This window comes from Zingiber officinale, chromosome 1A (assembly GCF_018446385.1).
Source record: "Zingiber officinale cultivar Zhangliang chromosome 1A, Zo_v1.1, whole genome shotgun sequence".
Lineage (NCBI taxonomy): Eukaryota > Viridiplantae > Streptophyta > Magnoliopsida > Zingiberales > Zingiberaceae > Zingiber > Zingiber officinale.
The window spans coordinates 62084397-62103456 of record NC_055987.1 but is presented as its reverse complement, the minus strand read 5'-3'; positions in this window follow the sequence as shown (position 1 = coordinate 62103456).

Here is a 19060-nt window from a genome sequence, read left to right as displayed (position 1 = left end):
CCCTAGAGCCAATCATATGATGATTGTTGTATGGACTTATTGTATCATATTCCTATGTATATAAAGGTATTTGTTTTAGTTATTATACTTACTTGTATTGGTGCCAAATAACTAAGTATAATATCGTCATTGAGTAGAAGGTTCCTATCTATATCAATCAATTGGTTGAATCGATAATGAGATGATATAGAGAACACTACTCTTAATCATTTCTAGTCAAGTATTAACATTCAGGGACAATGTTAATGCGATGAGACTAGCATGTAGGTCAACTCGATGACTTGATCTCATAAGTCATGGATATAGAGATATCAAGTTGACACATGGGTATGCATTGGAGAATGTATACTGAATGCTCCGCCATGAGAAAGTATCATGGATCGTTATATGAGTGTCATATACTTTCTCATGTGGCTATTAGTATGACTATTAGTCCTTGGACCTGATTCACCATGGTTCCCTACATAAGGAGTTACATACTTTGGCTTCGTCAAACGTCACTCGTAACTGGGTGGACTATAAAGGCGATTACTGGGTATGTAACAAATTATGCGGAGGGATGTGAGTGATGTAGATAGGATCTATCCCTCCTATATAACAGGAGTGACATCGTTATTCTTGATAGAGTGAAACCACTAAGTGCATGCCTATGCCCAAGTGAGTCAATATGAGATATTGAGCTCATTTAATTAGAGTGAGTCTACTTGGAGTTCAAGATTTAGATTGATTAGAGGATGACACGGTCTATGCCTCACATTGATCAATCTAGGTGTCAAGGATACAAAGACACTTGTCATGTATTGTGAAGAGTCACAATTAATAGTCACAAGGTGATGTTGGATCTCAACATTCTTGTAACTTGGGTAGTAATGATGTGTTGCTAGATACCGCTCATTACTTATGCTTCTAAATGGGTTTAGGAGCATTGCCAATGTTACAAGAACCTATTGTTAGTTACAGCCCTAGAGCCAATCATTTGATAATTGTATTATGGACTTGTTGTATCATATTCTTATATAAATAAAGGCATTTGTTGTTTTGGTTATTATACTTACTTGTATTGGTGCCAAATAAACTAAGTATAATAGCGTCCTTGAGTAGAAGGTTCTCACCTATATCAATCGGTTAGTTGAACCGATAGTGAGATGATATAGGGAACACTACTCTTAATCATTCCTAGTCGAGTATTAACATTCAGGGACAATGTTAATGCAATAAGACTAGCATGTAGATCAACTCGATGACTTGATCTCACAAGTCATGGATATAGAGATATCAAGTTGAAACATGGGTATGCATTGGAGAATGTATACTGAATGACCCGCCATGAGAAAGTATCATGGATCGTTATATGAGTGTCATATACTTTCTCATGTGGCTATTAGTATGACTACTAGTCCTTAGACCTGAAGTCGCCATGGTTCCCTACATAAGGAGTTATGTACTTTGGTTTCGTCAAACGTCACCCGTAACTGGGTGGACTATAAAGGCGATTACTGGGTATGTAATGAATTATGCAGAGGGATGTGAGTGATGTAGATGGGATCTATCCCTCCTATATGACGGGAGAGACATCAATATTCTTGATAGAGTGAGACCACGAAGTACATGGCCATGCCCAAATGAATCAATATGAGATATTGAGCTCATTTAATTTAGTGAGTCTACTTGGAGTTCAAGATTTAGATTGATTAGAGGATGACACGGTCTATGCCTCACATTGATCAATCTAGATGTCTAGGATAGAAGGACACTTGTCATATATTGTGAGGAGTCACAATTAGTAGTCACAAGGTGATGTTGGATCTCAACATTCTTGTAACATTGGGTAGTAATGATGTGTTGCTAGATACCGCTCATTACATATGCTCTTAAAAGGGTTTAGGGCCATTGCCAACGTTACAAGAACCTATAGGGTCACACACTAAGGACAATTAGATGGAGATTAGGTTCATATGATAAACCAAGAGGATTAGATTCATTTGATGAATCAAATTGGATTAAGAGTAATCCTAATTGGGCTAATTGAGTTGGACTCAAGTTGATTCATGTGTTCAATGAGTCTAATTTAGATTATGATGCATTGAATCAATTTAATTAAATGAATTAGATTCATTATATTAAATTGGCTTGAATTAAAAGGTTGGATTAGATCAACTATGAGAGAGATTAAGTCAAGTTTGACTTGACTTGAGAGGAAGATGAAGAGTCAAGTTTCACTTGACTTTATGCCACCTCATTGGTGAGTTGGCATTGAGTGGGCCAATGATGATGCTCCACATCATCATGGTTGCTTAAGTGGGATGCCACCTCATGTGAGTTACCAAGAGTTGTGACTCTTGGCATTCCATGGGAGTTACACACCCATCTTAATGTGGTCGGCCACATGAATGAAGGAATAAGTTTCATTTTGTGAATTATTCTCATTCATTCCATCATCTTCTTCCTTGCTCCACTTTTCTTCTCCCCCTCTCCTCACCATTGTCGAGACCTTCTTGGAGTGCTAGCACACTCAAAGGTTCTCCTTCCATCGAGTTGTTCATGTGGATACGCATAGAGAGTTGTCTACCTTGACAACTTGAGATCCGGCATCTCCTTGGACGAGCGGGATACGAAAAGGGCACGCATCGAAGGTATAAAAGGTTTCCCCTTTGTATATCTACTGTAGATTGAAGTTTTTGAAACTCGTACTCGTATTTTATTTATTTTCTTTGCACGGATCCGGTGGCTGGGGCTTTCGGGGTTTTCGCGACCCGAAAAACCCAACAGTGGTATCAGAGCCACGTGCAAAGACTTGTATAAGTTTATTTTTGAATTTTATGAAAAATATAGCTTCTGTGATTTTCTGTAAATTTAGGTTTTTTTATAGTTTTTATGGGTAATTTTCTCGTAGAAGCGAAGCACAAGTGTTTCGGCACTTGTAGGCTTTCGCTATCGGGAAGATTTTTCCAAAACGGTTTGGTTTCGCCCCAAATCCTTTTGGGACAGCGGACTAAGGCACTGTAGGATCGCTAAGGAACCCTCGTGATGGTTAGATCGCGGATAGGGGCGCTTCCCCTGGCCCTGCAAGGGGATTCGTTCCACGATTGCGCCCGAAAACTGCTAAACGGGACCGCCGGGAAATTTTACTCGTAAAAATTGTAAAAATTAGTATTAAAATTGCAGAAAATTATAGAAAATACATAATTTAGAATTATGTATAATTTGTCATAGTCATGGCCCAAAAGACCCAATTGGATTGGAATAAATGTGTTGTAATTCATAATACGGCCTGCGTGCCATGATGTGATGTGCGTGTTGTATTTTTATTTTTCGCGACCTGCGTGTCGTGCCTTTCTCTTTTATTCTTGTTGTAAATTAGTTTAGACTCGAATATAACTCGAGTTTCAAAATTGTAATGTACAAAATTGGAGCTGTGGAAGGTCCACCCGAGACGGAGTTACGAGAAGGGCGCGAGCAACACAAGGTGGTCAAAGGGAGAAGCTTAAGAAGCTGTTGACCTTAGATTGACCATCCGATCTTCTCATTGGCTTGAGAAGATCGTAGTAGAGTCATGACTAAATCACAAATTAATTTAATTAATTGCTTGTGTATATGTGATGCATGATTAAGTAATTAATTAGTGCCTAACGATTAGATTAGATCTAAGTCATTCACATAATACACCCCACGAATAGATTAGATCTATATCGAGTATATGATACGCATCATCGTTTTAGATTAGATCTAAATCACGTCAACTCTAATGCCTACCGTGCCGTGATACCTATCACTACCTCGATCACATGTGTTGTTGAATCTGCCAAAGCAGAGCAACACATATTATCTTGGTAGGGTACGGAGGGACAATCTTGGTCCCGCTTATCAACGCATGGGCGAATATAAACTCAATTAGATTGAGTATTCCTAGTTAACTCGGTTGGATCGAGTACAACTATAGGCATATTTCCAACGGTTGGAATATAGGACATAATCACATTTATATTAATTCTTGGGTGTATTAGCCAAAGCTAACTCGAGTTTTAATATAAATGTGGATTTTGATCCTATAAACAAGAGTTGCATAGAGATGTAATTGGTAATTAGTTACCTACCGATCATACTAAGTCTAGGGCGTATTAGCCAAAGCTAACTCAAGGGTTAGTATGATGTGGATCTTGTCCCACATGAATTATAGAATTCAGTGGGAGCATCATTTAGTTAAAGTCCTAATTAAATTATTTAAATAATATGATATTTATTTTCTACATTTTTCTGTTGTAGATAAACCATGACGTCGAATATGAACACCTTCTCTCTGCGTTCTGTTCTTGAGAAGGACAAGCTCACCGGAGCAAATTTCCTGGACTAGTACAGGAACTTGAGAATAGTTCTCACCCAGGAACGTAAACTGTATGTTCTGGAGCAGCCCATTCCGAAGGCTCCTCCTGCCAACGCCCCGCGAGCTGACAAAGATGCTTACAAGAAGCATCAAGATGACGCATTAGATGTGTCATGTCTAATGCTCGCGACCATGAACTCTGAGCTTCAGAAGCAACATGAGTTAATGGGTGCTTATGATATGGTTGAACATCTTCATCAACTGTATCAAGGACAAGCGAGGCATGAGAGATTTGAGATCTCAATGGCACTGTTTCAGTGCAAGATGTCAGATGGGGCTCCCGTAGGCCCATATGTACTCAAAATGATTGGGTACATAGAGAACCTACAAAGGTTAGGGTTTCCACTTGGCCAAGAGCTAGCCACTGACCTGATCTTGCAATCCTTGCCGGATAGCTATAGTCAGTTCGTTCTAAACTACAATATGAACGAAATTGACAAACCACTGCCCGAGCCGCTTAGCATGTTAAGAACTGCTGAGCTGAACCTTAAGAAGGCAAAGCCCCACTCTGTTCTAATGGTTCAGAAACACAAGGGCAAGGGCAAGCCCAAAGGCAAGGGAAAGTCCCAAGCCAAGGGCAAAGGCAAGGCACTGAAGCCTAAAGGAGGGGTCGCCAAGGATGTTACCTGCTTCCACTGCGGTCAGACCGGGCACTGGAAGAGGAATTGCAAGATGTACCTGGAAGATCTTAAGAAGAAGCGAAGTGAGACTTCCACTTTAGGTATATATGTTATAGAAGTCAATCTATCTATTTCTTCATCATGGGTATTAGATACCAGATGTGCATCTCACATTTGTACTAATGTGCAGGCGCTGAGAAATAGCAGGGCATTGGCGAAGGGCGAGGTGGACCTACGCGTAGGCAATGGAGCACGGGTTGCTGCTATTGTTGTAGGAACTTATCATCTATCTCTTCCCTCTGGGCTTGTATTAGAATTAGATGAATGTTGTTATGTGCCTGCATTAACTAAGAACATAATTTCAGTTTCTTGTTTGGACAAGAAAGGCTTCTTTTTTATTATAAAGGACAAATGTTGTTCTGTTTATTTAAAAGACATGTTCTATTGTAGTGCACCTCTGATGAACGGACTCTACATTCTAGATCTTGAAAGCCCTATCTATAACATAAATACAAAGAGATTCAAGTCAAATGACCTGCACCAAACCTATCTCTGGCACTGTCGCATAGGTCATATAAATGACAAGCGCTTATCCCAGCTCCATAAGGATGGTTTATTGGACTCATTTGATTTTGAATCTTATGAGACGTGCGAGTCATGCCTACTAGGCAAGATTACCAAGACTCCCTTTGGTGGGCACAGCGAAAGAGCGACTGATTTGTTAGGACTCATACAAAGTGATGTATGTGGCCCTTTCAATGCCACTGCTAGAGGCGGTTATAGGTACTTCATTACATTTACTGATGACTTCAGTAGATATGGTTATGTGTACTTGATGACACATAAGTTAGAATCCTTCGAAAAGTTCAAAGAATTCAAGAATGAAGTACAGAACCAACTTGGCAAAAGTATTAAGATACTTCGATCAGATCGAGGTGGAGAATACCTTAGCCATGAGTTTCGTGACTACCTAGCTGAGTGTGGGATTCTATCCCAACTCACTCCTCCTGTAACACCAAAGTGGAATGGTGTATCCGAAAGGAGGAATCGTACCCTATTAGATATGGTACGATCTATGATGAGTCACACAGATCTTCCGACATACCTTTGGGGCTATCCTCTAGACACGGTAGCTTTTATACTCAACCGAGTCCATCCAAGGCTGTGATAAAGACACCATATAGGATATGGACTGGGAGAGATGCCCAGGTGTCTTTCATGAGGATTTGGGGTTGTGAGGCTTACGTTCGATGTCAAGTCTCAGACAAGTTAGGACCCAAATCCGACAAGTGCTATTTTATTGGATATCCCAAGGAAACAAAGGGATATTACTTCTACATTCCCAGTCAGCACAAGGTAGTTGTGGCAAAGACTGGGTCTTTCTAGAAAGGGACTTTGTTTCTAAAAAGACTAGTGGGAGCACGTTCGATCTTGAAGAAGTTCAAGATGCGAACAATAGCACTGAAGCCTCGATGGAAGTTGAACTGGAACCATAAAGTGTTGTGGATGATGTTGTTCCACAAGGAGTTGAGGAACTACAACCAGTTCAAGTAGACATACCTCTTCGCAGGTCTAATAGGGTACGTCGTCAGCCTGAGAGATACTCATTTCTCTTGTCTGACCATGATGACGTTGTGCTCATAGAAGATGAGCCTACCACCTATCAGGAAGCTGTGATGAGACCAGATTCCGAGAAATTGCTAGAGGCCATGAGATCCGAGATGGAATCCATGTACACCAACCAAGTATGGACTTTGGTTGATCCACCTGAAGGGGTAAAACCCATTGGGTGTAAGTGGGTCTTTAAGAGAAAGACTGACATGGATGGACTTATCTATAAGGGTCGCTTGGTAGCTAAAGGTTTCAAGCATATTCATGGTATTGACTATGATGAAACCTTTTCTCCAGTAGCGATGTTTAAGTCCATTCGGATCATGCTTGCTATTGCATCATACCATGACTATGAGATATGGTAGATGGATGTCAAAACTACGTTTCTGAATAGAAACCTACTCGAGGATGTGTACATGACACAACATGAGGCTTTTGTAGATCTACAGCATACTAGCAGAGCATGCAAGCTGCATAGGTCCATTTATGGACTAAAGCAAGCTTCTCGGAGCTGGAATCTTCGATTCGATGATGCAATCAAACAGTTTGGTTTCATCAAGAACGAAGATGAGCCTTGTGTCTACAAGAAGGTTGTAGGGGATATAGTTGTCTTCCTCATATTGTATGTAGATGATATACTACTCATTGGGAAGGACATCCCTTTGCTTCAGTCTGTCAAGACCTGGCTAGGGAGTTGCTTCTCAATGAAGAACTTAGGTGAGGCATCCCGCATTCTAGGGATACAGATCTATAGAGATAGATCTAAGAGATTGCTTGGCCTAAGTCAGAGTACATATATTGACAAGGTATTACTACGGTTTGCCATGCAGAACTCCAAGAAGGGATTTCTGCCGATGTCACATGGCGTGAGTCTTTCGAACACTCAAGGTCCCTCTTCTAGAGAGGAGAGAGACCGCATGGATCAGATCCCTTATGCCTCAGCCATAGGATCTATCATGTACACCATGCTATGTACTCGACCTGATGTCTCGTATGCTTTGAGCATGACGAGTAGATACCAGTCAGATCCAGGTGAAAGTCACTGGATAGCGGTCAAGAATATTCTTAAGTACTTAAGAAGGACTAAAGAATATTTCTTGATATATGGAGGCAATGATGAGCTAGCTGTAAAGGGTTACAGTGATGCTAGCTTCCAGACTGACTAGGATGATTATCGATCGTAGTCAGGGTTCATATTTTGCATTAATGGTGGTGTTGTGAGTTGGAAGAGTTCGAAGCAGGACACAGTAGCTGATTCTATGACAGAGGTCGAGTACATTGCTGCATCAGAGGCAACAAAGGAGGTAGTTTGGATCCGCAAATTAATCACTGAACTTGGGGTGGTTCCCAGTATCACTGACCCTATTGAGCTCTATTGTGACAACAATGGAGCTATAGCACAGGCGAAGGAACCTCGCTCACACCAGCGGACCAAACACATACTACGGCGCTTCCATCTCATTCGAGAGATTATCGAGAGAGGAGATGTGAAGATATGTAGAGTACCTACAGAGGCTAACATTGCAGATCCCTTGACCAAGGCTTTGGCACAGAGGAAGCATGATGGTCACACTAGGTTATTGGGGCTTAGAGCCTACACTGATTGTCACTAGTGCTAGTGGAAGATTGTTAGTTAGAGCCCTAGAGCCAATCATTTGATGATTGTATTATGGACTTGTTGTATCATATTCTTATATAAATAAAAGCATTTGTTGTTTTGGTTATTATACTTACTTGTATTGGTGCCAAATAAACTAAGTATAATAGCGTCCTTGAGTAGAAGGTTCTCACCTATATCAATCGGTTAGTTGAACCGATAGTGAGATGATATAGGGAACACTACTCTTAATCATTCCTAGTCGAGTATTAACATTCAGGGATAATGTTAATGCAATAAGACTAGCATGTAGGTCAACTCGATAACTTGATCTCATAAGTCATGGATATAGAGAAATCAAGTTGAAACATGGGTATGCATTGGAGAATGTATACTGAATGACCCGCCATGAGAAAGTATCATGGATCGTTATATGAGTGTCATATACTTTCTCATGTGGCTATTAGTATGACTACTAGTCCTTAGAACTGAAGTCACCATGGTTCCCTACATAAGGAGTTATGTACTTTGGTTTCGTCAAACGTCACTCGTAACTGGGTGGACTATAAAGGCTATTACTGGGTATGTAACGAATTATGCAGAGGGATGTGAGTGATGTAGATAGAATCTATCCCTCCTATATGACGGGAGAGACATCAATATTCTTAATAGAGTGAGACCACGAAGTGCATGGCCATGCCCAAATGAGTCAATATGAGATATTGAGCTCATTTGATTTAGTGAGTCTACTTGGAGTTCATGATTTAGATTGATTAGAGGATGACACGGTCTATGCCTCACATTGATCAATCTAGATGTCTAGGATAGAAGGACACTTGTCATATATTGTGAGGAGTCACAATTAGTAGTCACAAGGTGATGTTGGATCTCAACATTCTTGTAACATTGGGTAGTAATGATGTGTTGCTAGATACCGCTCATTACTTATGCTCCTAAAAGGGTTTAGGGCCATTGCCAACGTTACAAGAACCTATAGGGTCATGCACTAAGGACAATTAGATGGAGATTAGGTTCATATGATGAACCAAGAGGATTAGATTCATTTGATAAATCAAATTGGATTAAGAGTAATCCTAATTGGGTCAATTGAGTTGGACTCAAGTTGATTCATGTGTTCAATCAGTCTAATTTAGATTATGACTCATTGAATCAATTTAATTAAATGAATTAGATTCATTATATTAAATTGGCTTGAATTAAATGGTTGGATTAGATCAACCATGAGAGAGATTAAGTCAAGTTTGACTTGACTTGAGAGGAAGATGAAGAGTCAAGTTTCACTTGACTTTATGTCACCTCATTGGTGAGTTGGCATTGAGTGGGCCAATGATGATGCTCCACATCATCATGGTTGCTTAAGTGGGATGCCACCTCATGTGAGTTACCAAGAGTTGTGACTCTTGGCATTCCATGGGAGTTACACACCCATCTTAATGTGGCCGGCCACATGAATGAAGGAATAAGTTTCATTTTTTGAATTATTCTCATTCATTCCATCATCTTCTTCCTTGCTCCATTTTTCTTCTCCCCCTCTCCTCTCCATTGCCGAGACCTTCTTGGAGTGCTAGCACACTCAAAGGTTCTCCTTCCATCGAGTTGTTCGTGTGGATACGCATAGAGAGTTGTCTACCTTGACAACTTGAGATCCGGCATCTCCTTGGACGAGCGGGATACAAAAAGGGCACCCATCGAAGGTATAAAAGGTTTCCCCTTTGTAGATCTACTGTAGATCAAAATTTTTGAAACTCGTACTCGTATTTTATTTATTTTCTTTGCACGGATCCGGTTGCTGGGGCTTTCGGGGTTTCCACGACGCGAAAACACGGTTTTCGCGGCCCGAAAAACCCAACACCTATAGGGTCACACACAAAGGGTAATTAGATGGAGATTAGGATCATTTGATGAACCAAGAGGATTAGGTTCATGCGATGAACCAAATTGGATTAAGAGTAATCCAAATTAAACTAATTGAGTTGGACTCGATTTGATTCATGTGTTCAATGGATCTAATTTAGATTATGTTTCATTGAATCAATTTAATTAATGAATAGAGATTCATTATATTAAATTGATTTGAATCAAATGGTTAGATTTGATCCACCATGGGAGAGAAGTGGTCAAGTTTGACTTGACTTGAGAGGGAAGATGAAAGGTCAAGTTTGACTTGACCTTTGCCACCTCATTTGTGAGTTGGCATTAAGTGAGCCAATGATGATATTCCACATCATCAAGGTTAGCACATGTGTGTGCCACCTCATGAGGGAGATCAAGAGTTGCGACTCTTGATATCCCATGGAGGTATATAACCTCTTTCTAAGGTGGTCGGCCACTTTATTCCAAGAGTTACAATTGTGTAAACTCATTCAAGTCATCTTCTTCCTCCTTGTTTCTTCTTCTCTCCCTCTCCTCCACCTTGGCCGAAACCTTCAAGGGTGCTAGCACACTCTAAGGTTTCTTCTCCACCTTTTTTTCGTGTGGATACACATAGAGGGGTGTTCATTTGACACCCTTGAGATCTGATGAACCTTGGACGAGCGGGATAAGCGAAGGGCTTCGCATCAAAGGTATAAACTCCTAAACATGTAGATCTAAAGTAGATATAGGATTAGAAAACTTGTACATGTAAAATTTTAATATTCGCACGGATCCGGTGGCATGGGATTTCGGGGTTTCCGCAACGCAAAAGCGGTTTTTGCGGCTCGAAGATCCCAACAGTGGTATCAGAGCCACGTGCGAAGCATGTATGAGTTTCATTTTTGTTTTTATTAAAAACATTCAGATCTATAAGTTTCTATATATTTACAATTTTTATAGATTTTATGGGTATTTTTCTCGTATAGGTGAAGCAACAAGTGTTTGGACACTTGTAGGCTTCGACTACTGAGAAAACCTTTCCGAAACGGCAAGGTTTCGCCCAAATCATTTTGGGACAGCGGCTTAAGGTGCTGTAACATCGTCGTAGGACACTCGTGATATTCATTTCATGAGAAGGGCGCTGCCCCTAACCCCGCAAGGGGTATTATCCCGCGATCACACCCGAAAATCGCTAAACAGAACCGTCGAAAAATTTTGACTCATAAAATTGTAAAAATAGTAGTAAAAATTATAGAAATTTATGGAAAATGCATAATTTAGTATTATGTATAATTTTGTGATGGTCATGGCCCAAAACCCCAATTAGATTGAAAAAATTGTGTTGTAATTCATAATATGGCCTGCGTGCAATTTTATGTGTTTGTACGTGTTGTATATGATCGTGATCTGCGCGTCGTGCCTTCCTTTATTTTATATTCCTATTGTAAATAGTTTAGACTCGAATGTAACTCGAGTTTCAAATTTGTAATGTACAAAAATTGAAGCGATGGAAGGTCTACTCGAGGAGGAGTTACGAGGAGGGTGCGAGCAACATATGGCGGTCAAAGGGAGGAGCTTGGAGAAGTTGTTGATCCTAGGTTGACCGTCTGATCTTCTCATTGGCTTGATAAGATCATAGTAGGACCATGACCTAACAAAATTTAATTAATTTCTTATGTGTGTATGTGATGCATGCCAGTGTAGAGTAATTAATTAGTGCTTTAACGATTAGATTAGATCTAAATCACGTATATGATGCACCACGATTAGATTAGATCTAAATCGCGTATATGATACACATCAACGATTAGATTAGATCTTAATCGCGACAACTCAAAAATGGCTATCATGTCGTGATACCCATCACTACCTCAATCACATGTTGTTGTTGAATCTGCCAAAGTAGAGCAACGCATATTATCTTGGTAGGGTGCGGAGGGACAATCTTGGTCCTGCCTATCAACGCATGGGTGAGTACAAACTCAATTAGATTGAGTAAAACTAGTTAAACTCAATTAGATCGGGTTTAACTATAGGCATTTTCCAATGGTTGGTAGATAGGTCAAAATCACATTTATATTAATTCTTGGGCGATTTACCCAAAGCTAACTCAAGTTTTAATATATATGCGGATCTTGATCCTATAAACAATAGTTGCATAGAGATGTAATTAGTAATTAGTTACCTACCGATCATACTAAGTCTTGGGCGATTTAGCCAAAGCTAACTCAAGGCTTAATATGATGTGGATCTTGTCCCGCAAGAATTATAGCTAGTTGGTTAGAATCTAGTAGGTGTGGTTTGACCACATCCATGACTTGATTCTACAAAAGTTCTATAATTCAGTGGGAGCATCATTTAGTTAAAAGCCTAATTAAATGATTAGTGAATATGATTATTTATTTTCTACATTTTCTGTTGTAGATTGTCATATCGTCAAACACGAACACCTTCTCCCTGCGTTCTGTCCTTGATAAGGACAAGGTCAATGGAGCTAACTTCCTGGACTGGTACAAGAACCTGAGAACTGTTCTCACACAGGAACGAAAATTGTACGTCCTGGAGCAGCCCATTCCCGAGGCACCTCCTGCCACTGCCACGCGAGATGACCGTGATGCTTATAAGAAGCATCAAGATGGTGCATTAGATGTGCCCTGTCTCATGCTCGCAACCATGAACTCTGAGCTTCAGAAGCAACACGAGTTGATGGGTGCTTATGATATGGTTGAACATCTTCGTCAACTATATCAAGGGCAAGCTAGGCACGAGAGATTCGAGATCTCTAAGGCACTGTTTCAGTGCACGATGCAAGACGGGACTCCCATAGGTCCATATGTACTCAAGATGATTGGGTACATAGAAAACCTACAAAGATTGGGATTCCCCCTTGGCCAAGAGCTGACCACTGATTTGGTCTTGCAATCCTTGCCAGAGAGCTACAGTCAATTCGTCATGAACTACAACATGAATAAAATTGACAAGCCACTGCCTGAGCTTCTGAGTATGTTGAGAACTGTTGAGATCAACCTTAAGAAGGTTAAGCCCAACTCCATTTTGATAGTACAAAAGGGCAAAGGCAAGGGCAAGCCTAAAGGTAAGGGAATGTCTCAAGCCAAGGGCAAAGGCAAGGCACTGAAACCCAAAGGAGGGGTCGCCAAGGATGCTACCTGCTTCCATTGCAGTCAGACCGGGCACTGGAAGAGGAACTGCAAAGTCTACCTGGAAGATCTTAAGAAGAAGAGAAGTGAGACTTCTACTTCAGGTATATATATTATAGAAGTTAATCTCTCTATTTCTTCATCATGGGTATTAGATATCGGATGTGCTTCTCACATTTGTACTAATGTGCAGGCATTGAGAAATAGCAGGGCATTGACGAAGGGCGAGGTGGGCCTACGAGTAGGCAATGGAGCACGGGTTGCTGCTGTTGTTGTAGGGACTTACTATCTATCTCTGCCCTCTGGGCTTGTACTAGAACTAGATGAATGTTGTTATATGCCTGCTCTTACTAAGAACATAATTTCAGTTTCTTGTTTGGACAAGAAAGGTTTTTCATTTATAATAAAGAACAAATGTTGTTCAGTTTATTTAAATGATATGTTCTATTGTAATGCACCTCTGATGAACAGACTCTATATTCTAGACTTCGATAACCCCATCTATAACACAAATACCAAAAGGTTCAAATCAAATGAAATGAAGCAAATCTATATTTGGCACTGTCGCTTAGGTCATATAAATGACAAACGCTTATCCCAGCTCCATAAAGATGGTTTGCTGGACTCATTTGATTTTGAATCATATGAGATATGCGAGTCATGCCTACTAGGCAAGATGACCAAGACTCTCTTTAGTAGACACAGCGAGAGAGCGACTGACTTATTAGGACTTATATATAATGATATATGTGGACCTTTCAATGTCGCTACTAGAGGTGGTTATAGGTACTTCATTACATTTACTGATGACTTCAGTCGATATGGTTATATGCATTTGATGAGACATAAGTCAGAATCATTTGAAAAGTTCAAAGAATTCAAGAATGAAGTACAAAACCAACTTGGCAAAAGTATTAAGATACTTCGATCAGATCGAGGTGGAGAATACCTTAGCTATAAGTTTCGTGACTATCTAGCTAAGTGTGGGATTCTATCCCAACTCACTCCTCCTGGAACACCACAGTGGAATGGTGTATCCGAAAGGAAGAATCATACCCTATTAGATATGGTACGATCTATGATGAGTCACACACATCTTCCTATATCTTTTTGGGGCTATACTCTGGATACAGCAGCCTTCATACTCAACCGTGTTCCATCCAAGGTTGTGATAAAGACAACATATAGGATATGGACTGGAAGAGATGCTCAGGTGTCTTTTATGAGGATTTGGGATTGTGAGGCTTACGTTCGACGTCAAGTCTCGGATAAACTAGGACCCAAATCTGATAAGTGCTATTTTATAAGATATCCCAAGGAAACAAAGGGATATTACTTCTACATTCCCAGTCAATACAAAGTAGTTGTGGCTAAGACTGAGGTTTTTATAGAAAGGGACTTTGTTTCTAGAAAAACTAGTGGAAGTACATTCAATCTTGAAGAAGTTCAAGATATGGACCATAGCACTGAAGCCTTGATGGAAGTCGAACTTGAACCACAAAGTGTTGTGGATGATGAGATTGTTCCACAAGGAGTTGAGGAACAACAACCAGTTCAAGTAGACCTACCTCTTCGCAGGTCTGATAGGGTACGTCGTCAGCCTGAGAGATACTCATTTCTCTTGTCTGACCATGATGACACTATGCTCATTGAGAATGAGCCTACCTCTTATCAGGAAGCTGTGATGAGACCAGATTCTGAGAAATGGCTAGAGGCCATGAGATCTGAAATGGAATCCATATACACCAACCAAGTATGGACTTTGGTTGATCCACCTAAGGGGGTCAAACCCATTGGGTGTAAGTGGGTCTTTAAGAAAAAGACTGACATGGATGGACTTATATATAAGGGTCGTCTGGTAGCTAAAGGTTTCAAGCAAATTCATGGTATTGACTATGATGAAACTTTTTCTCCAATAGCGATGTTTAAGTCCATTCGGATCATGCTTCCTATTGCAGCATACCACAATTATGAGATCTGACAAATGGATGTCAAAACTGTATTTCTGAATGGAAACCTACTCGAGGATGTGTACATGACACAACCTGAGAGTTTTGTAGATCCACAGCAAATTGCAGAGTATGCAAGCTGCATAAGTCCATTTATGGACTAAAACAAGCTTCTTGGAGCTGGAATCTTCGATTCGATGATGCAATCAAATAGTTTAGTTTCATTAAGAATGAAGATGAACCTTGTGTCTACAAGAAGGTTATAGGGAACATAGTTGTCTTCCTTGTATTATATGTGGATGACATACTACTCATTGGAAACGACATCCCTTTGATGCAGTCTGTAAAGACTTAGCTAGGGAATTTTTTCTCAATGAAGGACTTAGGTGAAGCAACCCGTATTCTAGGCATATAGATCTATAGAGATAGATCTAAGAGATTGCTTGGCCTAAGTCATAGTACATATATTGACAAGGTATTACTACGGTTTGCCATGCAGAACTCCAAGAAGGGATTTCTGCCGATGTCACATGGTGTGAATCTTTCGAAGACTCAAAGTCTCTCTTCTAGAGAGGAGAGAGACCGCATGGATTAGATCCCTTATGCTTCAGCCATAGGATCTATCATGTACGTCATGCTATGTACTCGTCCTAATGTCTCGTATGCTTTGAGCATGACGAGCAGATACCAGTCAGATCTAGGTGAAAGTCACTAGATAGCAATCAAGAATATTCTTAAGTACTTGAAAAGGACTAAAGAATATTTCTTGATATATGGAGGCGATGACGAGCTAGCTGTAAAAGGTTACAGTGATGCCAGCTTCCAAACTGACCAGGATGATTATAGATCGCAGTCTGGATTCATGTTTTGCTTGAATGGTGGTGCTGTGAGCTGGAAGAGTTCGAAGAAGGACACAGTTGCTGATTCTACAACAGAGGCCGAGTATATTGCTGCATCAGAAGCAGCAAAGGAGGCAGTTTGGATCCGCAAGTTCATTACTGAGCTTTGGGTGGTTCCTAGCATAGCCGATCCGATAGAGCTCTATTGTGACAACAATGGAGCAATTGCACAGGCTAAGGAACCTTGCTCACACCAGCGGACCAAACACATACTGCGGCGCTTCCATCTCATTCGAGATATCATCGATAGAGGAGATGTGAAGATTTGCAGAGTGCCCATAGAGGTTAACATCGCTAATCCCTTGACCAAGGCTTTGGCACAGAGAAAGCATGATGGTCACACTAGGTCATTGGGCCTTAGAGCCTACACTGATTGACACTAGTGCTAGTGGGAGATTATTAGTTAGAGCCCTAGAGTCAATCATATGATGATTGTTGTACGGACTTATTGTATCATATTCCTATGTATATAAAGGCATTTGTTTTGGTTATTATACTTACTTGTATTGGTGTCAAATAACTAAGTATAATAATGTCCTTGAGTAGAAGGTTCCTATCTATATCAATCGATTGGTTGAATCGATAGTGAGATGATATAGGGAACACTACTCTTAATCATTCCTAGTCAAGTATTAGCATTCAGGGACAATGTTAATGCAACAAGACTAGCATGTAGGTTAACTCGAGACTTGATCTCACAAGTCATGGATATAGAGATATAAAGTTGACACATGGGTATGCATTGGAGAATGTATACTGAATGACCCGCCATGAGAAAGTATCATGGATCGTTATATGAGTGTCATATACTTTTTCATGTGGCTATTAGTATGACTATGATGTTGATACAGTCTGACCTGGCTGTCATTTTGATGTTGACACGGATTTAAGTTTGTATCAGATGTTAATTAAACTCGGTTTGATTAATGATCAAGGTTGATCAAGTGGAAGGGAAAAGTCCAAATTGGAAACTTGGTACGCGAAGTCGGAGAGAGCTCGTTCTCCGGACTAGGTCAGAGGGGCCAGGTAGCCGTGCCTCGACCCGACGAAGTCGGAGAGGGCCTCGTGGCTCGTTTCCGGACTAGGTAGCTCGTTCTCGACCGACGGCCGAGAGGGCTCGTAGCTCTTCTCCGGACTAGGTCGAGAGGGCCTGTGAGCTTGTTCTCCGGACTGACGGCCGGAGAGGGCCTCAGCTCGTCTGGACTTGACGAAGCCGGAGAGGGCTCGGTGGCTCGCTCTCCTGACCAGGTCGAGAGGGCTCAGGCTCGCTCTCGGACCGACAAGTCGGAGAGGGCTCTGTAGTTTGTTCTCCGGATTATGTCAGAATGATTCCATGGTACATTGGATCGGTCGGTAGACCGATCCAGTGACACATAAGACAGTGGATCGGTCGGCAGACCGATCCAGTGAAACTAAGTTTCCACGGATCACTCAGTAGCACACTGAGTGTAATCTGATTGGTCTGTAGCCCGATCAAGAAACACTCAGTAGCACACTGAGTGCAATCTGATCGGTCTGTAGACAGATCAGGAAACACTCAGTAGCACACTGAGTGCAATCTGATCGGTCTTGGAGACCGATCAGGAGAAGGCATTGCGAAGAGAAGAAGGCAGGGGATCGGTCGTGGAGACCGATCCACCCGCAGCCTGATCGGTCTCCACGACAGATCAGACAAGTTGTGGACCGATCAGGATATGTCCTGATCGGTCCATGGATCGGTCTGGTGACCGATCCACACACGATCCACATTGTTCGTTGTTTCTGCGATTCCTCCATTGATCTGCCTGATTCAAGTGATATAACCTCTGTGCTGTTAGCTTTTGAGTTTGCAGGATCACAAGTATCATTCCAAGCCTAATTTCAAATTAAGTCCATAAGAGGAATACGACAAATGGCCTTTTTGCTGTGATTCGCGGCGCATGGTGCATTTGAGGCATCAACGGCTACTGGTGATCTGGCTGCGATCCGCTTGACTCCTGGTGATTGGTTCGAGCTCAGAAGACACCAGTGAAGACTGTGATTTCATTGGAGTGAGTTCAGAGAACCAGTAAGGAGGAAGAGGGATTGGCTGCAGCGATGATTCTGTGCAGATTGACCACGATCCGTGACAGCAGAGGACAGGGGCTTAAGAAGCAGTAAAAAGCGAGAGGAGAGAACAAGAAGCAAGTAAGAAAAAGAAAGTTCTGTTGATCGTTGAGGAGTGCTAAGTTCTTGAGCTCTCGGGTGAAAAACTGCTGTTTGTGAGTTCTCTGTTTCCACTGATCCTCGCGTGGTTGTAAGCGTTAGTTAATTCTTCTTTGCCACCGAGCTCTGTAAGTCTTGTGCTTTAACATATATATTTCTTGAGACTTTGTGGAGAGGTTACTCCACCGAGAAGGAGGATCTTGAGCCGAAATTTTTCCGAGGTGCGATCTACCGAAGATCGAGGGGTCGTCCACCTTACGGACACGCCGAGGAGTAGGGGCAAGTTATCCCCGAACCTCGTAAATCCTTGTGTTAGTGTGCTTGTTTCCTCCTTGTTTTAGTTTCCTAATTCCGCTGTGCTAACAAGTTTCGTTGTAGAAATCCTTGTTAAAGTTTTTAAGAGGCTATTCACCCCCCCTCTAGCCATCTAAGATCCTAACAAGTGGTATCAGAGCCTGGTGCTCTTCATCTGGACTAACATCCTAAGGAGCAAGAAGATGGCCATGAAGGAAGGATTCAGCACCAATCGTCCTTCCTATTTTGACGGAGCAGATTTTCAGTATTGGAAGAGCCGCATGGAGTATTACCTCAAGACTGATATCTCCATGTGGTTCTCGGTCAAGGAAGGATTCACACCACCGAAGGATGAAGAAGGTAAGGAACTCGATTCATCGAGGTGGTCTACCGAACAAACTCGTAAAGGGCAAGCCGATGCCAAGGCGGTAGTCACCTTACAATGTGGGATTGCCAAGGACCAACTCGTCAAGGTAGGTCCATTCTCGAGTG